A 27950-nucleotide genomic window follows, 5' to 3' on the forward strand; every position below is an offset into this window, starting at 1 on the left:
AGCGGAGCCACGTGGGGATTCCTCATCGCTGCGAGCTGCCCCCCACCCCCCACTGCCCTCATGATGTGCCCCTGTGCCTTTGAGCACAGCCCTGCACCGCTGCCCCGCACACAGGGGGCGCACTGCCGGGGCAGTGGGGGGCGAGAAGCCATGAGGAGGAGGTTTTCCACACAGCTCCTCCGCTCCCTGCCATGCTGGGCTGTGGGGGGAGAAGCAAAGCAGCAGAAAACAGCAGGCCCTGTGCTTGCCACTGTTCCCTGCTTCCCCATCCCAGTCTGGATGCTGCAGGGAGCGGAGAAGCCATGCAGAAAACCTCCTCCTTGCCACTTCTTGCCCCCCGCTGCCCCAGTGACACTCCCCCAGTGCACGGGGCTGCAGTGAGGACAGTGACGCAGGGCTCCTCAAAGCAGCGGCAGGTGCAGGGGGTGCATTGTCAGGGCAGCGGAGGGGAGGGGCAGCTCCCAGTGGCAAGGAATCCCTACATGACTCTGCTGTCCCCAGCTGCACCATCGCACCCACTGGACTGAGGAAGCCTCGGGGGAGGGAAGCAGGATGGGAGCTCAAGCCTGCAGCCTGTGCCTGCCCCAGCTACAATACCGGGGGGCACAGGGGAGTGTGTGCAGTAGCAAGGAGCCAGCCCTCCCCCGGACGAGCCACCTGTCCTGTTCCCCACTGCAACCCTGCAGCCACACATTGTGGCCCCAACCCCAAGCCCAACCTGGCTGGGCAGCAGCTCCCCAGGCCTGCCTATCTCCCTCCCTACAGGGGCCTCAATCCCACTTTCCCCCACTTACCTGTAGGAGCTGCTTTACAGGCTGCCTGGGGCCAGTGCATGTCTCTGCACTGTCTGTCTGTGCCCCCTGTCTTTCTTCCTTCCTCCCAACAGCTCTTTACCAGGGCTGGGGCGTCAGTACAGGCGCCCTGCTGCCTACTTAAACAAGTGGTTATTGCCATCCAGTCTAAATATTGAAGTGTTTCTACTGTGCACATGCTACTTGCGCCGTAAGGAAATTGCCCCAAGGTGCTTACTGCCTGTATTCACCTTCTTGTTGTGTAAGTGTAGTGCATGATCATAATCATGATCTTGACATTGATCCTGTTGCTTTGAACCGCGTGGGGCAGCGCCCGAGTGCCCCCTATTGACCGGCCACCACTGGTGGGCAGGGAGTGCTGTCATGGCACAGGGCAGGCCGCCAGGGCTCGGGCCCCTGCCCATGGCCTGTCCCATCTGCCCAGCCAAGCATGCCATATCTCCAGGGGTCCCAGACTGGTCTCCATGGAAACCCTGCCCTCCCACTCCATCTGACACCCCTGGCACTGGGTGCACGGTGGACAGGCAGCTGGGCCAGGTCCAGTTGCAGTGGTGACACTGGCAGCAGCAGCAGCAAGGAACTACTGTTGCTGGGGCTCCCAGGAAATGGAGTCTGGCCACTTTGCCATGCTGGCCTCACTGTGTATCTGGGGCGGTGGGACCAGCCACATGTGCCTTGTCCCAGACTGCCACCCAGGCCTAGGCTGGGTGGGGCCAATGTCCTGCTGTTGGCCAGATAAAATGCCTTGGTGGCTGGATCCAGCCTGCAGGCCATATTTGGCCTACCCCTGTACTAGAGTCACACAAGGTTAGACCCTAGACCCTTGCAAGGGCAGCAGCAAGCCTGTTAGTTCTTACAGTACTTCTTTTTATACATTCCTGTAAATAGTCTTATTTCCACATCACAAGGCTCATCAAGATGCTACCAGCAGCTCACTTGCTGGCAGGCAAAATGTACAGTGCACAGCCAACAGCTATGCCTATAAGAGAGTTAACACAGGACTCTGCCATCTTGGCAGCTGTATGGCATGCACAGTGTCTCCAGGTTTCCAGTGACGAGAAATCTTTCCCAGTTTCCATAAACACCCCAGTTTAGGGGTGCTGATTCTGGGGGGAAAGGTGCATGGTGTGTGTTAGCAAATATAGTAGTAGTCCTTTCTGTTTTGTACAATATGACTATGTTCCTCATGGGTAGATGTTCAAAGACAAAAAAGGAAAAACTGCTATTGCTAAAGTATTATGTAAGGCAGTGTGACGAGTAAGGCAGTGTAACTCCCATTTGGGCTTTGGAACATCTCCTCTTGTTAACAGGATTGCTAAACATTGTTTAGTAAGTTTGACTATCAAATACTGAGGAATCGCATGCATGATAAACAGAAAAGAGAGAAACACAGAAAAGACTATTAGTTCTTACAGTCCCATCCCTATCTACAGTGTATTAGAGAGATATTATAATAGAAGAGCCAAAAAAATAATATCTGGAGATTAAACCTATTAAAAAACACTGTTAAAAAGTCAATTGCAGCCCTGAAGTGAAAGCTTTCTGGTTTGAATTAGTCCTATTTCCTGACTAATAATTAAATGAATATTTCATATATAAAATGAAAAAGAGGAGCATTTTAGATAGCTAGATAAATAGATAATTTCACAAACATTGGCCAACTACTCCAATTCTTATTCCAAATTTCACTTTAATGTATATACTTTCCATTCTATATTTTGTTCATTAATTGTGTGTTAAATCGAGCATGAGGTTTTTAAAAGCATAATATAAAATAAAGTAATAAATTAAGCTTTTTGGATTACTATTCTTGTTTGCCTAAGGAGTCTTGATCTGTGTGTTATTGGTTCACTTACAGTTAAGTATAATTAATGACTCATTATTCTCATGTATGTCTAACATTAATGTGAAATACCTATTACCCAACAATCAGCTTGAATATTTTTTATGATTAAATGAATTATTATTGCACTATTTACCTCCTGCCAAATAAAAAAATGTATAAAAGGCCCCAGCTACTTTGCAATTTCAGTGAATAAGTACCAAATCTGAGGCAGAATTCAAACATTACAGTATTCACATATCACATGCCCTTTCTCCAGAAATTAGCCATCTCAAATTGGGACTTGTGTTTTAAGCAAGAAAGTTGACAGAGACATGGGGACATAGGGGGCAGAAAGATGGGCTCCTATACATGTGCAGGGAGCCGGAATTCCAATGCATCGGAGCAGACTTGATTGATCTGCTGAAGCATCTCTGATGCAGACTCGATTAACCTGCATCGAAGCAGACTCGAGTCTGCCGAAGTGTGGAAAGTAATGTGCTCCAGCAGCCTCCAGCGTCATGTGTATCACCATCCCTGCCCTGAAAAATGCCGGGGAGGAGGGGGCGTTAAACTCAAGCTCATCCGATGACCTTTCCTTCCCTTGCATGGAGGAGGGGTGGAGTCTACTACTTGGATTATTTTTTCTCTTCTGGCAAGTTTCACAGCTCAAATTGTAACCCTATCACTTCTGGAGGGAGTAAATGACACTGACAAATAGACTCTGTTCCTGGGTATTCATTTTTTCCTTCATTCTTCCTTCCCAAAACAAGGTGCATGTTTTATTTAGGGGCTTGTGGGGAAATGTTTTATTTAGGGTATGTGAGGAAATATGACATATGATTCACTTATCCTCACTCCTAAACCACAACTACTGAAATATTTGTTGAAACAACAAAATCTTGAAATGGAAAAAGAATGTATAATATCAATAGAAGAGCACATAGGGCTAGGCCCTTTCACTGTGATTGAGCTTCCCTTTGATTTCAATGGGTTTAGATTAGGCTCATGGTGGGGGGATCCCAAAAGTTATGATCATTACAGGCAATACAGCTTGGGCTGAATAAGTAAATCAATGTGTAGGAATGTGAGTGCAGTCATCCTCTTGGGACTGGGACCCCCTGTGAGATAATGCAGGGAACACATTACTGGAGTTCCAGTTAGCGCACCACAACACTCCAATATGTGTGGGAAGAGATGTATAAGAAAGTCACAAGGTGCAGATTTGTGTGCATATTATAAGCAATAGGAGAATTTCAGTGCCCTGTTTGTAGGGGTGGTTGTTTGAGTGAAAGAAAAAAAGAAGTGGATGTATACACAAAATAAAGTTTACTTGACATAGAAATAGGAAAATAAAACATAAGAATAAAAATAAAGATAGGAATGAAAACAATAAAAATAAGAATACAAAATTTAAAAATATTGGTAAAACATTTTAAAAAGTGTAAAAATATGTGTAAAATTAATGAAAGTAATGATACTTAATTAAATCATTTAAAGTAATGAAACTGCACCACTTTCGGTCATCTGCACATATCAGCATGCTGTGAGCTATAGCCACTCCCTGCTGTAAATTAATACAAAGAGATCAGTGGGGTGGACTGTTATGCATCGCCCCCTGCAGTAATTTACCGTGAGTAGCGCACTGAGCATATCATGAGATTTATGAGTGATGATGTGTACACAGTGATGGAAAAATAAAACCCACTGTTTCAATTTAGAGGGCACAGGATGCAACCTTGAGGTGCTTGTTCACATGACGGTTGTCACGATGTACACATGACAAAAATGTCATTTGTATGGTTTAGTGGCCTCACATATTACACATGCGCCAGTTTTGGAGGTTTTAGATGAGTTTGCATCATTGCAAATTATACTACATTCAGATGTAGTTTAGTTTGCAATATTGCAAATTGCAATGATGCAGCTGTCAGCTCAGCCCCGGCTGCAGGAGAGGTGGGCAGTCTCCGCAGAAAACAAGTATCAGGCCCCTTGCCACTTCTGCCTTCAGCAAGCTCCTGTGGCCAGCAGGATGCCTGCGGCCACATGGGAATGGGCTGGCTTTCCCCTGGGCAGCACAGGAAGGCAGCAGGAGGGCAGCTAGGTGTGCTGGTGGCTGGAGATGGCAGCATGGATGGTATATGGGGTGCTGGAAGCCCAAGCAGGCTTGGGGTAGCATTAGATCATGTGCCTCCAAGCTGGGATAGCACCCAGCCAGCTAGCAGCCTGTCCAGGCTTCCAGTGCCCTTTGCACTGTCCCTGCCACCTTCTCCGGCTGCCAGCAAACCCAGTCACCCTCCTGTCACCTTCTCACGCTGGCCCAGGGACAAGGCAACCCATTCCTGCATGCCCCAGGCATCCTGCTGACTGCAGGTGCCTGCTGATGGCAAAAGTCGTGAGGGGCCTGATCCTTTTTTAAATATTTTTAAGGTGGAGCCTGCTCACCTCTCCCATGGCTAGGGGGTGAGCTGCCAGCAGGCCAACTGGCCCCTGAGCTGCAGGGGCCCCTGGTCCTTCCCTCCATGGCAGCGGTGGTGTCCCCCTGGGCTGCCTGGGAGGGCTGCTAGTGGGCTGGGTAAAGCCTCAGATCAGAGGCAGCACCTGACCCAACCCAACTGTTCCCTGAGCCTGCCTGCCGGGTGCTGCTTCCTGGGTGGGCTCAAGGAACCGTGGGATCAGGCCAAGAGCTGCCTTCAAGCTGGGGCAGCACCCAGGCCACTAGCAGCCTACCTGGGCAGCCCCTGGGGGTGCCATCTCCAGGTGTGGGGGGAGGACCAGGGTCCCCTGCAGCTCAGGGACCGCTTGGCCTGCTGGCAGCTCGCCCTTAGCCGCGGGCAGGCTCCAGCTGCAACAAAAACAAACAAAAAGGATTGGGCCCCTTGCCGTAACATGGCAGAAAAATTGAAATGGTGGGTTTCAATTAAAAATAAAACCTTGGAGGCTAAACCCCCGCCTGGAATAAAACCTTGAAGATTAAACCCCCGCCATGTGTACAAGTGCCCATACAAATATTCACTTGTAAGTTGCTGATTTAAAACAATGCAATAAGTTATTTTTATCTGATAGGAAATTCAAAATTACTGTGGCCTTAATTTAAGTCATTTGTGGGACAGATATCCACTTAACAAAAACCGTACCAGCCCTACTTGGCTTCTTTTGCAATCACCATAGAAATATCAAAAAATGAAAGGGTGTACTGTAAATCATTTTATTGCTATTTCTGGTTCAGGGCTGTGCTCTGAGGGAAGCAATGGGAGCAGCAGCAGTATATGTTAGCTATTCTAGGTTAAAGGAAGAGCCACCCAAACTGAATCTTTTCTCTAGCACAGCCTTTATACTGCTTTTTAAAATTTACTGACTTTTACAATTAAAGATATGAATATTCAAGTTGCTCAGCTACAACAGTGATGAGCACTATAAATTCGTAAGGAGCCAGTCCACAGTAGTTGTTGTTTCTTTCTGTGTGAAAGTTAGCATTCAAACAAGCATTGGTTAGGCAAACCCAGAAGGGGCAAACCCAAGCGCAAGCAAGCACTGGATAATACTCCTTATGCAATTTTGCCAGCGCAATTCAGTCTTGCAAACTGTCAAATTGCAAAAGAGAAGGATAATTGTTTTAGTGTTTCTTAATGTTGAAATGGTCTTAAACTACAATGTTTTTTCTGATTGAGACAGAGTAGGTTGTGACTAACTTTATTTTCCCTTTAGCCTGCAATCCATAAAGAGCTGACACCATTAGATGAAATCTGTCCAATCTCTTATCCTTTGGGAGAGGGTGTTCTTTCTGCTTTCTTCAGGAAAGCTTGTCACAGTGGGCAACATGCTAGAGAAATTAAACTGGGGAAATGAGTAAGTATAGGCATGCTCCTGCTTATCCTGAATTCTCTCCTAGTTATCTTTCTTCTGGGGGAGAAAGTATTCTTGATATCTACTGTAAAACATAAAAAGATACGAAGGAAAGGTCTGTTTTCATACTGCTTTTCTGGTTGCAAGTTGATAGTGTATTGAATAGTGCTATATCAGCTGAGGCAACAGGCAAACAAGGATATTTCCCCTCACCCTGGGAAAGCACATGGAATGAACACATACAATATGCCAGTTATCTGGTTTATAATCAGAGGTAGAAAGGATTTGCCATTTTAATTTTAAATTAACAAGTTATCATTTATAAAATCACATGACCTATGTTACCAATGTTGATAGTTATGCCAAATATTCCAGAAAAGGAGCAGTTTCCTAGATTTGCCATGCAAGTTAATAAATTCACTTAGCACTTTTTAGCTACTTTGGTGCACCTTTGAATACTCTGTGCTAGAAATAGCACCCCAGCACTAAACATCAGGGAAGTGTAGCAACCTTACTGTACATTCTTCCTTTGCTATATCATTTATATAAGTATGAATGTATTTGCTACCACTTTTTTCTCTCATTCCTCCAGTTCCCTATTATTAATTATTGGCCCCTTACTAATTAACTAGGTACACTCAATTCCTATAGAAATAGAGGGGCTTTCAGCCCAAGGCAAGATTGGGCCCCTGTATTTAATAGGATTAAATAACCTGTCTTGAAATTATGTATGAAAGTCAGATGGTGTTGGAGAAATGCCTGACCAATGTTTCTCACAGTTTTTACCCAAGGTGCACACCTAATACTCACATACAAGATGCACATGTTTATAGAGATTAACTTATCTAAATGTATTTACATCATTTTAAGTAATTTGTCTTTCTATAATGTTTTCACTTTTAAGAAAGCAATTATCAAAGCAAAGATAATGATAAAATTCTAAATATTTTGCTCAAACAAATGTTGTTAAACATAAGATAAAATATATTTCTATCATCTGAGTTTTACTCCTTCCCTGCCCACCCCCAACCAAAAATAAAACACCAGTCTCGTAACATGTTGCATATATACAAAGTCCTACCCAACTGTGAGTTCAGGGAGTCTGCCTTTGCAGTTCCACTTGCAAGATCAGGGGCACAGTCCAAAGAGGAAAGAACAATATACTTATATACTGAAAATTAAAATATTTGGAATCCTGCTTCCACAATTTGCTAATAAAATCTAAGTTTTACATTCTGGAGTGTTAACTGAAAAAACAAAAAACCTTTCTCTTTATAGAAAAAAGACAGCTCTGCATGTGGTAAAGTGCCCAGTGGTGATGGGAATCAACGAATGCAAGTTCACAAAATTAAAATACATAGTGAAAAGCACAAGATGTAAGTAAAGTGTTTCAAACACCAGGTGAAAAAACAGTCATAAAACAAGTCACTGGATTCTATCACAGAAACACACAAAGCAGGAAAATAGTTGTTTTGTCTTTCTTTAGAAACCAAGATCATTTAAACCCCTGCTGTGATCTGGATGGCCTCCATAAAAGAATCTGTATAACATGAGACTAAGTTCCATTTAAAAAATATTGGGTTATGGCAGGACTGATAGGAAAGAACCTCCTTCCAGCAAGCTGTAATAAGAACCAGCTGTCTAATATGAATTTAAAGGGAGGTTAGGTTTGGGGGTGAAATGCACACCTCTCTCCTTAAGGAAAACTAGTTATTATTAGAAGGAAGGTAAAATTAATACACAATTTAATATTTATGGATATCTGCATACCAACAGACCAAAAATACAAAATACATCTAAGCATGTTTACTGTTATGAGCAACACTCAAAAGTTAGTGGTATCAGAGGGTATAAGATTCCAAGTGTATAATTGCAACACACACCCATCTATAGTTTCAGTAATGTACCTTTGGTCAGCAAAATCCCTATTTTCAAATGTGACCACACTGCACCCAGAATAGGATTGCAAATTGTGTGTGAGTGCCAAAAATGATACTTACGTGCCTGGACAAGTGCTATTTGGGTGTGTAAAGTGAAATAGGATCTAACCCAGACTGTTCTGTCAGAGAATGAATCAGGAATATCTCGGTTTAAGTCACTGAAGTTTTCCTACTGTAAACCTAGTTTAAGGTGAATAACATTCCCTGTAGAGCTCACACCACATTTGCCTGTTGTTTTTTTTCTTTCTTTCTTTTCATCTTACCACCTTTAGTGGCTTATTTTACAAAAGTGAGGTTGAGAGAGATTGTGTTTTCTCTTTGTTACAAGTTACCACTACTTTTACTCTTTACCAAAGCAGCCCCCATTGACTTAAGGATGACTGCACATGTGAAAAAAGGATGCAAAATGATCTGAAGCCTTATCCTGCCCTATGCAGACAAACTGCATACAGTTTAACTAAACCAAGTGATACAACTCTCCAAAATGAAGACAAAATCTGATGTTAAGGGAGAACTTTTTAATGAAAATCAGCCACTGAAGTTAATGAAGACACTAAAGATAAATTTGATCCCTTGGCTACTTGCCTTACTAATTCCTTTGCAGATGTGCTATAAAAGTCTTGGTATTACACAACCATGTGATTTGGGGTTTAGCAAAAACAAACAAAACTACGTCACTCTGAATTAAATTTCCACAAACAGGAAATATATTGCAGTATTACTTTACACCTTTCATTTCATCACACTTTGCTGTCCACTTTTTGGGAACCAAACATCGGGTCTATTTTCAAGTGGGCTGAAAACTAGGGTTGTGTGAAGCTTCGGGTGGTGATTCGATTCAGAGGAGATTCCGCCTGATTTGGTGGCAGAATCTCTGAATCCGAACTGAATCGGGGACGAATTAAAAGGTCCAAATTGATTCAAAGTTCTCTGGATCTTCGGAAAAGATTCAGAGAGCTTTGATGATTTGGGAAGTCCCTGGTGGCTGCAGCAGGGAGCTGGAGCCGGACTCGGAGTTGGTAAGTAGAGGGCGGGGAAGGGGACCATGCGGGAATCCCTGCCAGCCCCCAGGCCCTGCCTGCTCCCCCAGCCACCCCCAACCCCCACCCACTCCCCCAGCCCACCCATGGCTGCCCCACCCACCTCAACTCCTGGTCCTTTAAAGAAAAGCCTCGGTGTTCCCTGGGTGCTGCCAGGCAGGGGGTGATCTCCACTGCCCCCTATTGCCCCACACTGCATGAGGGGCCCTGCATGATCCCCCCTAACCCCCCTCACTCCCCCAGCCCCCCCCCCAGCTGCCCTGCCTGGGCCAACTCTGGCCCTTTAAGGAAAAAAAATGGAGAAAAGCCCTGGGACTCTCTGCTTCTGCAGCTGCCTTGGGGCTTTGGGGGGCTCATGCAGAGCCCCCCCCATGTAGCATGGGGCATTAGGGAGTGCTCCAACCCCCCCACTGGCAAAAGCAGCGAGTATGGGGGGATTTCGGGGGGGGTTCCTTAAAGGGCCGGAGCCATGGCAGGCAGGGCAGCCATGTGGGGGGCTGGGACAGGGGTGGGGGCTGGGGGCTCATACAGAGCCTTCCACACAGTGTGGGGCAGCGGGGACCAGTGGGGATCACCCCTCACCCAGCAGCACCTGCTAAGTTGGAGCTTTTTTTTAAACAAGTGGTGGTAGCTGGGGCGGGTGGGACAGCCTTTGCCAGGCTGGGGTGGGGTAAGCCTGGCTGATTTGGAGATTCAGAGATTCAGCAGCAGCCAAATCTCCAAATCAGATTCGGCCAAATTGATTCAGGACAGTGATTCAAATCACCGTGTAGCAGAGCACTAGGGTGCTTGCTACTGGTAATGGTAATAAGGGCCCAGCTGCCAATCTTCAGGGCAGCACAGGTAAGGGTTGCTGGGACTACCAATTTGGTCAAATGACCAGAAGGGGGCAGGGCCTGGCCCTTATAAGCAGTCAGGCTGAGGCCAGAAGTCAGTTCCCCTCTGGCAGCCTGAGCAGCAGGAGCTCTGCCATAGGGCAGGGCAGGGCAGGGCAGGGCAGGGCAGGGCAGGGCAGGGCAGCGCAGCGCAGCGCAGCGCAGCGCAGCGCAGCGCAGCGCAGCGCAGCGCAGTGCAGTGCAGCCTGACCGCCTGAGTGGCTGCATGTTGGTATGGGGTGAAGAGAACCCTGACAGGGAGGTATGATGGACAGCCAGGGTGGCGCAGAATTCATGTTATAGCCAGGAGGCTTCTTTTGCATTACAGCTGGTTGGCTCATGGCTTTGTGTTTTGGTTTGGTTGTTTGTGTAACACCGGAGGACTGGGTGAGGCTGTAGGGGTTGGAGGAGGCCTCAGGGGAGCTCCCCAGCAGTAGGGGGGGGGTTCCTGGCGCTGCTGAGGGTGATGCGTTTTGGGGTGTCCCGGCCCCAGTGTGGGCGATTATCAGGACGAGCCCAGTGGGCGTGGGACCCGAGTGGGCGTGGGACCTGAGGAAGGGGTCTGGAGGTCAGGTAAGGCTGAGGCTGCCTGAGCCCCATTGCAAGAAGGCCCCAGTGTGGGCAGGGAGCGCGAGAAGCATGAGCATAGGCCCGAGTGCGGGCGGGGAGCACGAGAAGCGCGAGTAGGAGCCCGGAGAGGGCGCGTATACCAGCTAGCGTGAGCAGGAGCCCGGAGAGGGCGAGCACATGAGCAGGAGCCTGGAGAGGGCGAGCGCGGGGCGCATACGCAGAGAGGAGCCCCGGGAGAGGGCGAGCGCGGGGCGCATACGCAGAGAGGAGCCCCGGGAGAGGGCGAGCGTGGGGCGCATACGCAGAGAGGAGCCCCGGGAGAGGGCGAGCGCGGGGCGCATACACGGAGAGGGCGAGCGCGGGGCGCATACACGGAGAGGAGCCCCGGGAGAGGGCGAGCGCGGGGCGCATACGCAGAGAGGAGCCCCGGGAGAGGGCGAGCGCAGGGCGTGTACGCAGAGAGGAGCCCCGGGAGAGGGCACATATACAGAGAGGCCCCAGGAGAGGGCGCATACACCAGCTAGAGCCCGGTGAGGACAGGCACAAGATTAGAGAGCCTGGGGAGGGCAAGTACGGGAGTAAGGAGCCTGGTGAGGGCGAGCATACAGTCAGAGGCCTCAGAGAGGCCCAGCGAGGAAAGAGCATAGATGAGATAACGTCCAGAACAACTGAGAGACTTGGGGCATGGTATTGGGGTGGAAGGAGCCATGCGACACCCATAGGGTTGGGGCACCAGGATCTATTCGTATTAGGGCGAGGACCAGAAGGGCAAGTGCACCGGGTCCAAGGGCCCAAGCCTCCCATTAATATTACAGAACCATCAAAGTCATGGCGGGCAAGAACGAGGGTGCCAGACAGGCAACTTGGCATGGTAGGGGCGCCAAGAGAGATCACAGCTGCTCCTGGGTCCCTGCCCCATGACACACCGAATCAGATCACTGTCTCCAAATCAGCCTGTCGCAGAGCACTTAGGCACCCTGCTCCTTTTAAAGAGGGGAAGCTGCGAGAGGAGAGCCCTAGCAGTGAGTGAGGAGCCCCAGCTGCTGGTTGCCAAAGCTACCAGAGTAGGCTGGTGACCCACACCTGTCAGCAGTCAGCTGACCAGAAGGGGCAGGGCCTGGTTCACATTTAAACCCCACGGCTGGGGTCAGGTTGGCAGTTCCCCGCTAGCAGCCAAGGGAGAAGGAGCTCTGCTGGAGCAAACAGAGGGGAAGAAGCCTGACTGCATGAGCAGCTCCTGATTGCTGTTATGGGGTGGAGAATTCCCTGGTAGGGATTGAATGATGTTTAGCCGGGCAGCTTAGGTTTTATGTTATAGCCCAGAGGCTTGTTTTGTGTTTAGAACCGGAGGTTTGGGTGAGGCTATAGGAGTTAGAGGAGGCCTCATAGGAGAGCCATGGCAGCGTGGAAACCCCAGCCCCAGGGGAGGGGGCAGCGAGAAGCCCCAGAGAGGGGGGCAGCATTGATGAACACCCAGTGAGGCGCCCAGTAAGGCAGGGCCATGGAGAGCCCAGGCAGGGCAAGGGGGCCAGAGTATAGTAAGGCCCAAACTAAATGATGTGAGTATCATCTACGAGGCTTGGGCTTCAGTGTAGGGGAGGAAAGGAGCCGCAGATAGCACCCCCTTGTATCGGGGCAATAAATGGGCAGCCTCCCGCTTAATTAACATCTTTTAATTAATCAATTAACAATGTGTGGCAGGCAAGAAGGTGGGTGGTTGGCCCATAACAGGTGGGCGGGGTCACCAGTGGACAGACCCCAAAGGGGTATACCTGTCACACGGCCAAATCCAAATCCAAAGCAAATACTAGCCATTTCACACAGGCCTACTGAAAACCAGGACTGGCGAACATCAGTCTTAGAACTGTAATAGTTTAAGATATTCATTTGCTGAATCTTTTAAAAAAATTAAGATGTTTAATCGATTATGTGAGTAAAAAAGTCTGAGTTCAGAACCTCATTTGTAGTGTACATCCATTAGGAGAAATCTCTTCTGTTTTTAAATGTATGTAATTTTCTCAGAAAAGGGGTTAATGATGCCTAGTTTTACATGGATATAAATGAGGCAGAATTGAGCCTTTGAGCCCTTTATACCCTGGTTCAGCCTATGACAGACTTCATTTATAGCTAAAATCAAACCTGCTTGAAAACAAAATTAATTGCAGAAACATGGACAGATCCTTAACACTGTGACTGCTAATTGGCACAGCTGTGACATGCTAGTCACAGTCAGATTGATAACTTAAAAATAACACCATTTCCACAGTATAGAGATATCCTTCTGTTAAATAGATGTGAGAAAAGTTATGCTGATTTTGTTTTTAAAATAATAGCCATTGATCCTGTCATGATCTTATTTCAGCTATGCTAAGTGATATCTTTTTTAAATTATTGTTTTCATGTGGTGTTTATGAAAATGAGGGATTAACAGTACTGGCTGTAGCCCAATGTACTATGGGTTGGTGCTATGCAGGCTTCACCTACGTATTTTAGCTAATGTATTTCAGTCCTAGCATGCATAAACTCTGCTAGCTCAGCCAGGGTCCTTATTAATGAGGCAGTCTTCATTTGATTCAGTTTTAGGATCAGATTCTGAAATTAAACCACCAAAATTTGCTTTTATTTAAGATCTAAGGGATGTATACTTTAAAATTATGAGTATCTTCGAATGCTACATTCTGCTACTCAGGACATTTAGGATCAGATTTATAAAAGTATTTAGCTGCCTTAAAGATATAAATAGCAGTTCAGGGAAATTTGCAAAAGTGCCAAGGCAGGTTAAGAGCCTGATTCATATGAGAGTGTGACTCTCACTAAACACATAGCTTCATCTTCATGCAGCTAAACACCTTTATCGATCTGGGTCTTAGCTCCTTGTTTGTATTAATCTTTTTTTTTTGTTGGCACTGGATGCCATGCTCTGATAATATGCAGTCTAACTTGGTAGAATTTTGGCACAAACAAAGGAAAACTGCACAGAAACACTTAATGAAGATTTTTACACTAAGCTGAGTGGGTTATGAAAAAGGAGTTAAGGGCTGTGTCTAGATGAGCGTGGCCATGTGGTATGTGGTGCTGCAGACATGTCTGTTCAGTTGTTCTCTGAAATGCGAGGGACCAGCAAAGGGGTTGTTTGTTTTTTTACCCCTGGATATTCAGGGATCAAAACCCCCCACAGAAAATAAAAAGTGGAGTGATACACGTGGGGGCAGTGTGAGCTGCTCAAAACTGGCACTTGGCCAGCCACAGCCACGTTCCAGCTGCTGGGCAGGCTCTGCACCAGCCCAGGGGGGCCCACAGGACCCCAGGTAAGGCCCAATGCTGGCCCCAGCCTCCCCTACCCCACCTGGGGTAACCTGCCGTGCGCCAAAGTGCACGTGGCAAAGGCATTTCCCAGGGAAAACTAGCAGCGGCACAAGGTGCGCCACTGCTAGTTGTCCCTGGGGAACCAAATGTCCATGTATATATGCATGCGGCCAGGGAGTTCAGTCAGAGAGAGAGAGAGTGTGTGTGTATGAATATATTTTTAAATATGTTCCGTTGATAAATGTTTATCAAATATATCTAGCTGACAAAGGTTTTGCCAGATAACTTTAATCCAAATAGTAAATTCCCCACTGACTTTTTTTAGCTGATCAATAACAAACAGTAACTATGTGGGGAGTTTTTATCCTGGACTGACTGGATTCACTTATGTTAATGTTTAAAGCATCTTGATTAAACTTGTCCCTTTTATACTATGAACTGTAGTCAAGCAGCACCTTTCTCCTGGTCATCACCACAACATTGATAGTAACAACATCCTGTGAAAAGTTTAACCTTTATCAACAAGACTGTTGGGAGCAAAGTGCAATGGCTGTATTTTTAATGGAGATCTAGAGGGAGTGCAAAATATATTTAAAAACCTATAATTTTATTATTACAATGCCAAAAGAATGGTGTAGAATGGTGTCTGTATAATGTGAATAGTGCTTAAACATGTTACCAGTCAATGCAAAGCACAATATTTTAAAGTCACTGGATATTTTGTTGATTCTTCTTGCCATTTCAGAATGCGCTGCTATTCTGATCACATATCCAAAATCTGTTTCTCTGACACTATACCAAGGAATTCAGATTCATCCACTCACAATATTGCAGTAACACAAAAGTAGCTGTATCATGATCACGAAATGTTCTGTATTGCACCCAGGCAAACATTTCATAATGGACCAAGCATCTCTTTCTCGCTTGCACAGCACTCTCCTACAATGCACAGTGTATAGGGACATAAGCTCCTCATGACTTTTCTTACAATGCTCTGATCCTCCTTGTGTTCATGCAGGGCCCATCCATATTAGAAAAGGAACTCTTGATGCAGCAAAGGCACTTATAAAAAAAACAAAAAACAACCATATTGCTATTAATTTGTACTATCCTCGTTTTGTCAGAAAGGACTGAAGTGTTCCAGAGTACATAAATACAAAGCTTGCCTCTAGTAATATTCTGGAAGGTCATCAGTCCTGTTTACTCATGTGTGTTAATACAGCCACCAAAGTCTAGCTGTTTCACAGAGGTCTTCCTCTGGGACAGACACCACCATTTCTTATCAAACGCAACATTTACATAGCACATTATGTTTAATCACTAGGTATTAATGAGATTGATTCTAGATTCTAGGATTTTTGATTTAGGGGCAGCGTAAGAGTTTACGTATCACTAAGCAATTATGCTTCAAAAGGGTTAATACAGACATTTTCTTCACTTTGAACTAGGGTGGCTATCAGTCCTGTTTTATACTGGACTGTCCTTTGTCACTTGTCCATTTCTGAATGAAGAATAGACTGCAAAAAGTCCTTTTTTTCAGTTCATTAATGGAAGTGCATGTCAGTAATTTGTCCTTGTGATTCTACTGGCTGTGCCTAGAGGTAGGGTGGTGCACAGCCAGGACAATCGGGCTTCCCAGCCAGCCGGGCAGGGAGGGAGGGAGGTGGAGGATCTCAAGAGCTGTTTGCTCTGTGCCCGCGCAAGGAGCCATGCCTGCAGTACGTGTGCAGGCACAGTGAGAGCTGAGGCAGGGCTGTGTGCCTGAGCTCCCTGACCCTGGGCTGGCTGTGTGCCGGTGGGCCCAGGCCCTAGGGGCAGAACAGAACACACATTTGCCCTTTGGTGGAGGGGAGGATAAATCTTAGATCAGGTTCTGCCTTTTTTATGCCTGTGTGTGCCGAGCTTCTGTTCTGCTATGCATATAGACCAGTTTTGTGTGCCAAACTTCTGTTCTGTTATGGGTATAGACCGGCTTCTGATCACTTATACTTGTAAAAGTATAATGTCTGTACCCGGCCCTCAAGTTCAATGACACCCCAGATTTCATATGAAATTCAGTGAAAAGCTCTGAGTTCCACACAGTCTCCTGTTGTCAATGCTGACCTCTTATTGTGCCAACCTGAAACCACAAATTAACCCAGGTGTGCTGCAGTGTTTGTGAATGTGGCCTGAGTTTCCAGTTGTTTTTTTTTTACAAAAAGGAAACCTGGGCTGTTTTGTGTGGTGTTAGATTTTTATATGGAAGGTCTAAATGAAAGTCAGCCGTTAGGTGATTTTAAGGTAAAACACAGATTTCTCAAAGAGCTTGAGGCAAACACTCGAAGGAAGGAAGGAAGCAAGCCTATGGCACAAAGATTAAAGCAAAAAAACAGATATTCACTGTTACTAAGGAAAGTCGAGCCACACGATCCTTCTAAAGAATAAGATAAGAGGATTTTAAAAAGGGAGATGTGGCTTAAGCCATGCAGTCTAAATAACCTTGTCTTTCAGTAATGTTCAGATCTAACATATTGGTACCTTTCATTGTAAACAAAAAAGCCACTTAGAGAATTAGGATCTGGACTCAGATTTCTATTTAAAGCTTGGCAAAGTTTAAGGTTGTTCAGATCTGCTTGGGGTTTTAGTAAAAATACATCTCCAGTGGAAACATTAGTTCATACATATGCAGCAAGATTACCACAGTCTTTGTTTCCGAGAAAAGGATTCTTTACACGTGGAAATGAATGGGCATAATTACACTGGTACAATTATATCATTAGATTTATACATGCATAACTCCCCATGTGGTCACCCTTATTCTGGAAAAGAGAATCCACAGGAACTGTTATGCCTGTACTACTAAAACAAAATCACTTTATATTTAAAGCAAGCTAGAGAAATGTGTACATTAGCCAGCTCTTGCTCTTTAAATTCTCAATGATTGTACTGGTGCAGAATTAAGTCCAAAGTGTTACATTGCCTATGTTTTGGAATATATTAATACTTTAAGTTACTATTTAATTTAGTCTTTTGGAAAATCCAGGAGGATGGAGTCTTCCAACTAAAAGTATTTAAATTTAGCTCCATCTCTCTACTTTGAACAAGTAGCCAGATGCAAGATCTTAATGCAAGTGGAAATCATTTTCCTCCTCTTTTATTTTTCTTTCTGGAATTTTTAATGATCAGCATATCATGTATACATCAATCTGCAACATTTTAAAACTGAGCATGGATCAAATAACCATATAATTTTACATAATGACAAATTGAGCCATGTAGTTTCATCTTTATTAATGATTCATTTAAAATGTAGTATTATACCCTAACTACTAGATAAAGCTCCTATTGACTTTAATAAACCCAACAGAACTAACTGATCACCCTGTAAAAGTATATATAGATTTTATAGAAAATACACAGTTCTCTCTCTTAAATTCTATAGGACTTTTCCCTTAGTGGAACAACTTTATCACATGAATTCTTTTCTTTGTTGCATTCCATTTACTTCTTTACTAGGATTAACAAAACACTCCAAATATTTTTATGGGGAAGTAATATATTTACAAAAATTCTCATAAAAAATCTTTTATATTCAAGTTACAGAAAAGGACTCAGTCTTCCCAGGACACATTTTTATGATCAGATCAGGTCATATTTTAATTTCAAAATTATTCTGATGCTGCACTTGCTTGCATGTATGTGGGATAAGATGTCTCTCCTTGCTACTATTTCCTTGTGTGTTGGGGTCTCATTACTGCAATAATAAAGACTGTATTCTAGCCACACTATCTAGAGTGTGGCCATCAGCAGGTGAATTATTTAAGTAAATCTCATGCATAATCATGCCAGTCTGGTAAAATTAATGTTTAAATATTGATTGCCAAATAATATTTGGAGTAGAGTTAATGAAACTGTAAGTAGGACTGATCAGCACCTTTTTAATGAAGGCTTTAATGCCTTTGAAGATGCCTCTTATCAGTGTAGCCAAAAGTAAATTTAGAGAACTGTCAACTCCCAATACAATAAAATAATTGCTTTTCAGAAGGATACTACGTTACAGAATTACTCCCACTATTTGGGTCTATGTGGCACGGGCCAAATATAACACATATTGAAGCAAGTATAAGCACCATGGATTTATAGGAAGAGCAAAACATAGCATGCAAAAGGGTTACACTGATGAAGTCTTCTCACATTCAGTACTGGCCTGAAAAAGCCAAAGTAAATAGATACTCTGTGGGTGTGGCTACACATGCAATGAGTCTACATGAATAAACTCTGGGGCTTATTGCTCCAGAATTTTTTGCTTTTGGGCATGTTAATTAAATGTATTCCCAGGAACAAAAAATCTCTGGAGCAGTTAGCTGTAGAGTGTAGTCATGCACAGCATATGGAGCCCAGCCAGCCCCATCATCATCTGTGCATTTAAGTGCAGTAAGTTACTGTGCCTTCAGATAGTATTTGTCTCTGACAGGGCAGTATCCCACAGTGCAGTAAAATAGTCTACACTGGCCTAACTGCCATGCATGATTAGATGTTGATACTTTTCTGTGCAACAGTCTGCACTGTAATGCACACATGTAGGTGCACCCCATGAAATGTGCCCTGAAGATCAGCCGGCCCAGTTATTTCAGACTGAGGGGAGTAGGTTCCAAAGCAGGGGGGCCTTCATAGAGAACTGCTGCCAACCTTTTCTTCTAAATCTCAAGAGGCTACTGCTGAAGCCTCCTTTGCACATCACAACTGCTGCTGTTTGACATTAAAGAGAGATTTTTCAAGTATAATGGGTCTACTAACAAGAAACATGCAGTCAGATGTTGGTTTTGAACAATTAATTTTCAAATCTGCTCCCACTGAGTTTAGCAGCAAAACTTCTGTAGACTTCAGTTGTGGAGAATCAGATCTTGACTAACCACAGTTATATTATAATATGTTTCGGGGTATTATCAACCTGACAAATATAAACATGGCTGCTGACATAGTTAGATACCTATAAACACTGCAGATGTAATGACCTCTTGGGAATAACCTATGTGGATATTTTTCATGCTTGGAGAACGCTGGAAATTCTCAGCAGATTTAGAAATGAAACAGTGCTCATCCTAAACATTGCTAGTTTCTAAGCTGCTCATTAATTCTTCCTGAATTCATGAAGATTTATGAATCCACAAGATTGTTTGCTTCTTCACATATCCACACACACACACTCTCTCTCTCTCTCCCACCATTCCTGGCAAATCGACAGGACTGCTTTTCTTGGGAATTTGAGTATGGAATTTTGAAATGTTTTGTAAAATATCATTAGTGGCAGATGTGTTGAAAATGCCAAGTTAATTCTTCTTGTAGAGACTGTTCTGTTGATATCTGATGAGTATGTGAGGGTATGTAACTATAACTCTTCGTGACAGATCTAATTTCTGGTAAGCATGTTTAACTTCATTATCAATACAATGCCACATGCTATGAAATCATAAACATGACATCAGAACAGGACATATATCATCATAAAGAATTTGTCAATTTTGTAATGGCTGTTTCGTATTGGTAAATGTCTTTTCTCACCTGTTACTTGATGGAAAAAACACTAAATAAATGAAGAAGCCTACTGTGCACTTGACCACAGCAGGACTACTTATGACAGCAAAGTTCTTATTTTTAAATGTTTCTAAGAAAAACAGTATTTTTTTTCCTATTTAAATATTTAAATGTTTTAAAACCTGTAAATTATTTCTTGAATTTTAAAATATTACCTGTAACGGTAATCTATAATTCCCGCAGAATTTGGGGCCACAGAGGCAATCACCTCCCCTTTCTGTGCTCATCTATACCAGTGCAAAGTATATATAAAATACGTTGACACAGATTTGGTGCCTTTTCCACCACTTTGAATCATACAGCAAAATGTAAATTAGGCAAGAGCCTGAAAAACCTTGAAAAAATGTACAGCTTTTCTAAATTAAAATGAAACAAACAATATGAAAAAGCATGAAAATCATTCCCAGCTTCTACCACTAAGTGAAATATTAATATTGAACACAATCAAGACTAAAGATACTATCTAGTTGTTTAAAAATAATTTTTGAACTGTTGTGTTGCTACTGTATTTAGCAACACTCGGTATAGAAAGGCTTAGAACTTAACTTAAAAATTTAGGTCCAGAGAGGAGCGTGTCTCAATAGACTTTTGTCTAATAGCCTGTCTAGCTCAACAAATATTCAGTCTTTACTAGTCACACTTTGGCAGCTGTCTTACAATTTGACAGCATGAGTAGCAGATCTGATGTAGCGCTGTATTCTCCTTCTGCTACATCCACAATAGTTTCCTGATAAGTTCTTAAGACAGCTCTTAAGTGGTTTTCACTGTATGATACATCCCCACACGGTACATCTCTTCCAGAACAAATATGGTTTGACTTTAAAATCTTTTAGAATCTGAGCCAATCTGTGTCAAACGTTCAGTGGATGTAAACTGATAGAGCTTTGTTAAATCAGGGGAACGGTCCTGATTTTCACCAAATGAGCATCTGATGCTTTCTTGTCTGTATTACACTCACCCAGTGTGATATTAGGAAGCAGGGCTGTTCAACTTCAAAGCCCCCAGGGGCTTCATGGTAAAAGGGACATACCACATGTGGATGCTACCCCCCACTGCTCTGAATGCCCACATAGCACCTCCTCCACATTGCTACACCAGACAGCCCCCCCCCAGCCACTACACCATGTGGGCATGCAGGCATGATTCCTCTTCCCTCTCCCTCTGCAACACTCTGTCATGGACAGCCTGCCAAGGCTACCCTGCAGGCACATGATCCCCTCCCTGCTGCATAGCCTGGACCCCCCTAAGTTCTTGGTGCTCTGTTGCACTGCCTTACCCCTGGAATTAGGGCAGGAAGTGGCAGCTGGTGAACAGAAGGGGAGCCCAGCATCTCCAGCTGCTGCTGCAGTTGGACTGATAAAGGGAAGTGTTGGCCAGGTGAAAGCCTGTGGGGGCTGCAATTTAATCTCTCACAGGCTGCATGCAGTCCACTGGCTGCCAGCTGGACAGCCCTGTTATAAAGCAAACAATCCCGCATCAGAAAGGATCTAGGTCTTGTTTTCACTGTCCTCGAATAAGGCACCTTGAAACCTAATCTGACATGTAAACAACCTTCCCTGATTTATGGAGGATGTTCCAAACCTCATGTCATCTCTACTTGTTTTGGGAGATGACATTAAAATAAAGTGATCTCTGAAAAGGATCTCTCTCAGAACCTCCTTTGAACAGGCCAATGACACTTTCTAAGGCTCTGTGTCAGTGACCTTCGAGATATTTGATAATATATTTATCCACACAATAAATCTATCAAAGCATGTCAGATAAAGTTCTTGTTAGACTGTGCTATTTAAAGTAGAAGATGCTAACTAAAGAACAAATGATTTATTAACTCTCTTCAACCATTTGTATTTTTGATTAAACCAAAGAAAAACATTCTTAGACCTCATAAAAGAAATGCTAAGTAGTCAGGCTGTCTGTGCTCACTGTATGTGATAGATTTATCCCTTGAAGTACCTGCTGCAAAACTGTTGGCACTAGGCTGAAAGCAGTTTATTATTGGAGTAGAGTGTTGCCCCTTCAGGCTCAAATGCTACATCTACACATGCGGTGGACTGCACAGTTGTTACTGTGGAGTCATTTAGTACTTTAGTATTACCTACTATGCAAGTACTAAATGATTGCACAGTAACTAGTGTTACTGTGCGGTACCATTGTAGCACATTTTTCTCCCAGTGCTACTGTGCAATAGCTCATTACTCCTGTGCAGTACCATTGCTGCACGGTTAGTGCCTGGCAACACTACTGCAGCAATGAGCATTTCATGTAGCATTTCATGTAGATGCGCCCAAGGTCAGCTAAATTGGCACATTTCCTATTTTTTTCCTGCATTCTCACAAGTTATTATTCATGCTGCAGGCTTCCATAGGTTTTTCTGATCTAGAGCAAGAAATGCTAAGGAAATTTTTTCCATTAAAAACTGTCTTTCTTTATGCTGTAGTTTACGTGCAGTAGTTACATACTGTAGCTCCTCTGCACTGATTATAAGAAAGCAAGAGGAATAATGGTCTTTAGTAAAATGATAGATACTTCAGATATGGGATGGGTATCTTGTGTGACTTCTTGTCTCTCAGAGGAATAAAAAGGTATTGGCTCATAGAAGAGTTAGCTTGGTATAAAATGTCTAGACCTCACTTCTCCAGATGAACTACCTGTTTCCCATATCATATTCAAGACATGACAGTGTGCTTTCCTATAAAGGCCGCACCCTGGACATGCATGAACTCCTGTGCCAGGAGGCAGCATCCTTTACTTCACTGGTGCTCTGCAAGGGCTCACCCACATACGGTTCTTTGCAGGGTCAAGACCTATTTTTCTGAACAGCCTTTAACGTTCTGGATTACCAGAGATGGCACAAGTTACTATGTATTTAGTGAAATGCAGTTGTAAAAATATCACAAGTACAAGGCAAACTGTTAACATGAGAAATGTTTTGTATTGCTACTACAACATTTTGCTTGGCTGTTCAGGATATCCAGCTGTCAATAAACAACTTCCCTCTAGCCGCTAAAAGGTATTCTGTGCTTCTGAATGCCTAGAGCCAATACTAGATTTTGCTGCTTCCTTTCCAGGAGACTGGTTCCTGCAACCAAGTCATCCAATTTGTGTTATAGCCCTCACGAACATTCATTTGGAAGAGCAACACTTTCTCATTCTTTTTAATAAACATCCTGTGCATGTTTCTTCTCCTGTGGCTTTGCACTAAATAAAGAGAAAGTCTTGAAAGATTTGCTGAGTATTCCCTTATATAATTTCAGTGGGAAACCTAGACACAGGAAACAATTCTCATACAAATAGCCAAGGGTATCCATATTCTCCAGTGCCAAGCAACCACATTCAAAGAGAATGGCCAGGCCTAACCCAGACTTACGAGTGTCATGAAATTCTTTACAAATAACCTAAAAATATTAGCCTTGGTTGTGGATCACTTCTTGCTAAATCCCACATTGCTCTCCATCCTTACTGATTTTTTTTCCCCTTTCACGCCATATCACAAGATGGAGCATAAACATAACTCATCTGTATTTCTTTAGAAAGCCATGGCAGTCATAGATTGCCACACAATTTCAGTTTCCTAAAACACTGATTATCTTCTGTACATATAGTAGTAATATTTCTCTAAAACCATAAATGCTTGCACTTTGCTTAGAGAATCTGTTTTTATAAGCAAGAAAATATTTAAAATCGCACATATTTTTTTCTTTTAAAACTCTTCAAACATTTCCAAAGTAGGTTCTCTATAAAATATGTTGAAAAAGAAATTACAGAAGGCATAGTATAAAGGGCTTTATTGGGAGTTGCATGCAAGTATTTTTCCTAGCTCACTTGTGACTTCCCAACTGGTAATTAATACAGTCATTCCAGGTTCTTGCCAATAAAATCTTTATACCACACTACCATGCATTATCTATATGTCCCTAATCATATTTTATTGGTGTATGTCACTGAGAAAATATAAACTATATTTGAGGTGTATGTGGCAGCACTTTAATAGCATTTACCCTTGGAAATATGAGTTCTAATATAGACTTATGAGTTGAAGTATCAATGTATTTTTGTGTTGACATTTGTCTACCAAAAATTCAGGTAAGAATCAAGGTGCTTTATATAGCGGAGTTCAGGAGAAACTTGCTGAGTTCCTATCTATACTATCCCTTCTTTTAACCTCCCAAGCCCCCACAACCCAAACCCTTTCCACTTAAAGTGCAGAGGTCCAGGGTACTGCATGAACTGAATATTTTTAATCTAAAGAAAGCCACTGGGTTAAATTCCGTTTTTTTCATACTCTAGTAATCCCACTTGGTGCAGTAGAGTTGCTTGGTTATAGCAGTCCCCTATATTTAGATTTCTAGAAAACATGGATTACTACCTCATAATGGTGTATTCTTCGTGCATGTCTACATGAGATGCTTTACTCAAGATTAGAGGAAACTACTGTGCAGTAAGCATCACCAACTACACTTGCAGATGCTTACTGTGCAGTAATTTGCTCTAATTGCAAGTAAATGTGCTACCTGTAAATATAAGCAGCAGATTTACTCAGGAGTAATTACTGTGCAGTATGGCAAATGTAGGTGGCCAACTGGGAGCCAATGTGCTCCGAGTCAGCCGGGAGCAGGAAATTGCTCCCTGCCCCCAGGAGCTTCCTGCTTCCTAGGTGGGGACAATGTTCCCCTGCCCCAGCAGCAGGGTACTCCCAGCCCCTGTTCTGCAATCACAGAGCAGGGGTTGGGAGCTCCCTGCTGCCAGGGCAGGAGGGTATTTTCACCACCCACACTCCTGACAGAGGCCAGGCTCCTGGCAGGCAGCTCCCAGAGGCTGGGAGCAATCTCTCAGCCCCAGCCTAGAGCTCCTCCTGGTTGCTGCAGGGGGCTGGTGTGGGGCTTTTGGGGCAGGAGCACACCTGCCCACTGTGGGTTACTCTAGAGTAAATGCTAGTGTAAACACCTTGCATGTAGCTGGCAGAGCTCTTGAGCAATTCCCTACAGACAGAGATGGCTACAGCAGCAAAAGCTCCAGGTACTAACAGAAGAAAACACTGTTCTGTAGGACATAGAGCACTGACCAACTACTACTAATTTTTCAGTTTCAGATGAAAACTCTTTAGTGCATTTCCAATTTTTTTCAAATGACTTAAGAAGCTCCGAATACAACTCTGGATAGTGCTTATCAATCTGTCATGTATGGTAGTGTTTGTTAACTTGCAACAAGAAAATGTTTATCTTCTTTCTACATTTGAAGAAAACAACAGAAATGAACGTTCCTGTGAAAAGCAGCTGGCAAATGGCCTGCATGCTAAAGGGACTCTGGTTTACTGTTTTATTTTTTACTTATATGGTTTTCTCTCCAGGATTCAGTCAACAGTAATGATTCTTTTTTTTTTATTACTTCTAATGCTAAAGATGTGTATTCAATAGCTACTGCCTAGAGTACAAACAGTACTCTGACACAAAGAAAAGGACAGCAGTACTCAAAGTATTATTTGTGACTTATTATCCATATTATTGTAGCACTTAGATATTGTAGTAATTGACTAGAACTCCATAGTACAATGAACTGTAGATATACAAAACAAAAAGAAAATCCTTATCCCAGAGTAATGGTCCAAAACTCTTGTCTTACATTAGGAACACAACCGCGTTTTAGTCTGTTACAAAAGAATACAATAGTATTTTCTTTTTCAGTGATATGTGGGTAGAACAAGGAAGTTTGTATTTCTGTTTGGTGTCCTATGATTAAGTGGCAAACTTCTGATGTTCCAACTGTTGGGTCATACGCAGTACATTAATTCAAAATATAATAAAAAACTCTAAGCAGATGCCTAATTTGTTTTAGAGTCTAATCAGATGTTACCCTGAGGAACACTACTGAGCATGTCACAGTAGTCTGCCTTCTTTCATAATTACGTTTATTATTTAATATTTATTGTTATAATTTAGTATTATTTTTATGTATGTTGTCAGTTTTTAGACGGTAACGCTTCAGATTTGTTGTATACATGCTAGTTTGTTTCCTTTTTAAAAAGCCAGAGGAAAAAAATCCTTTTAAGACCATTAGTATTATGTTCAAACAATACCAAACCAATTGATTGTAGCAAAGTAAGAACAGACTAAGCTTGATTCTCACTGTTTTGCCTAGTTGCTCAGTATATGTGGTTGTCTTCTGATCTCCAAACGCTTTATGGTATCTTACTCCAAGACCTAATCTCATAGTTTTTAATCAGAAAATTCCTAGTGGTTGCAATGGAATTTTTTTCCTGGATATGAAGTACAGAATTAGAACTACATTCACTGTAGTGCTGTGTAACGGGCAAATGTCATGAAGTATCAGGCTTCATGAACCTGCCCATTTTTTGTTATACTTGCTTCTCTTCTCCAATCCTTGCATCCTGTCCACATAATGTATTGTCTGCTGCCTAACCTTGGGTGCCTGTACATGTGGTCGGGTGTGGGAGATGCATTTTAATTCGAGTGGTTCCTGAAAAGCACCTCAGTGTCATGTGTATTAAGACCCCCTGCATTTAAAAATGGCCATGGAACGCTTTAACTAAAGTTCAATCGATGAGCATTAGTTAAAGCACCCCAGCAACCATTTTTGCATGTGATCCTGTGGCAGTGCTAGCGCACTCTACTTAGAATTTGAAGCAGACTCAATTAATTGAGTGTGCTCCGACACGTTCTAATTAGAACACGTCGGACCACGTGTATAGGCATGCCTAGCTGTGTTATGTCTCAGAGTACTGTGCTGTGGACACAAGCTCTCTGAGCGCTTGGAAGCTGTATAACCTGCAGTTTTTGCAGTCGTCCACTTATATTAATTAGCACAATTAATAATGTACAATGCACTGCTGGGTAGATATATACTAGTGTATAGATATTAGAATGTGTTCTGCTCTCATACAAAGTCAAGCTCAATTTTCACTTCAATTGGAGCAGTATTTGGTTGTTTTTTATGGTTCTTGGGGCAAGGATCTATAATAGTTACATGTTTGTAAAACGCCATCCACATTATACCAACGTAAATTTCTCATTTATGTAGCATAATCGTGATGCTAAAAGTATATCTGTGTATTATTCCTTTCTTCCACTTCACGTAGTTCTTAGACAGATTGCTTCTTCCCAGTCAGAACCCTGCTGAAGTCAAGAGTCTGTTTGTGCATTGCAATGCAGGATCAAGGCACTAGTCTGAAATACATAAGATATATTTTGAGAATTGGAAGACAATACTGCTCTTAGCATCTGTCTAGTTAGCTTGATTAACACTGGCATGCTGTTTTCAACTACTTATGGGTCCTTGTGCGTAATGAATTACTATCAACAGCAAGAATTGGGGCTCTGTCTACTGGCAAACATTCCCCTTACGTGGTGGGCAGAAGTTCAAGGATCATAAAATGATCAAGATTTGGATTTCAATAAATCTGTTATGTTACTTGGGGCCCTTAGTAAAGTCACATTCATATACCCAGTACAAAAGAAAAAAGGCACTGAAGCAATATTTTGCAGCACTTTTGAAAGCATATAAAATAGAACACTGACACTGTGGTTTGCTAAACTGCACTTCACAAATTTTAATTTTAGAAGAAAACTGTAATTAAGATGGAAGAACTAGAGGGGCAATTGAAGAAACTAATCTGAAACAGATTGCCTGCACTCATTTTGCAAAACTTTATTGTTATCATCTATATACCCAACAAAAGTAATAAATATTTTCAGCATGAATTGATAGGAATAGGTGGAATGAGGAGCCCTGCACTGTTTTAAAATGGACAGCTAAATAGCTCCATATTTTTTTAGCAACGTGATGTGTCAGGGAGAACTGGAAACTGCAAAAGAGAGCCACTACTCTTACCCATTAAAATCATGATAAAATGGCATCACTTATGTCTATCTAAAACATAAATTAGTAACTAGTACCATTCAGGTAATATTACTAACTTTCCAGATTTTTATGCCATTTAAGGCAACACTTAGACTACTTGGGGGAATAATGTATTATGATAAGGTAATAACCTTAGACAGATATGTAAATATTTTTAAATATAATTCTTAAAATTCTGTAGGACACCTATGACTACTTTCTGCCAATAGTCACATAAATTATTTGTAATACATCTTTTTAAACAAGATACTATCAAAATTCCAGTCACGTTTTCAGTCACTAGGGATTAT

At 43.1% G+C, this 27950-nt stretch overlaps 1 long non-coding RNA gene across 9 annotated transcripts in view; it reads right to left on the reverse strand.

Moving 5' to 3' along the window:
- LOC149854868 (uncharacterized) overlaps nucleotides 1-27950 on the reverse strand; it is a 76813-nt gene that overhangs the window by 21842 nt on the left and 27021 nt on the right. For 7 of the 9 annotated variants that reach the window (XR_016438694.1, XR_016438692.1, XR_016438691.1 and 4 more), the window contains one exon: nucleotides 14225-26966. The exons of the other annotated variants lie outside the window; for them this stretch is intronic. This is a non-coding gene — a long non-coding RNA (uncharacterized LOC149854868). Of the gene's footprint in view, nucleotides 1-14224; nucleotides 26967-27950 lie in introns of those variants that run through there. 9 annotated transcript variants of the gene reach the window in all.

This window comes from Crocodylus siamensis, chromosome 12 (assembly GCF_052110815.1).
Source record: "Crocodylus siamensis isolate JL-2025a chromosome 12, ASM5211081v1, whole genome shotgun sequence".
Taxonomy (NCBI): Eukaryota; Metazoa; Chordata; order Crocodylia; family Crocodylidae; genus Crocodylus; species Crocodylus siamensis.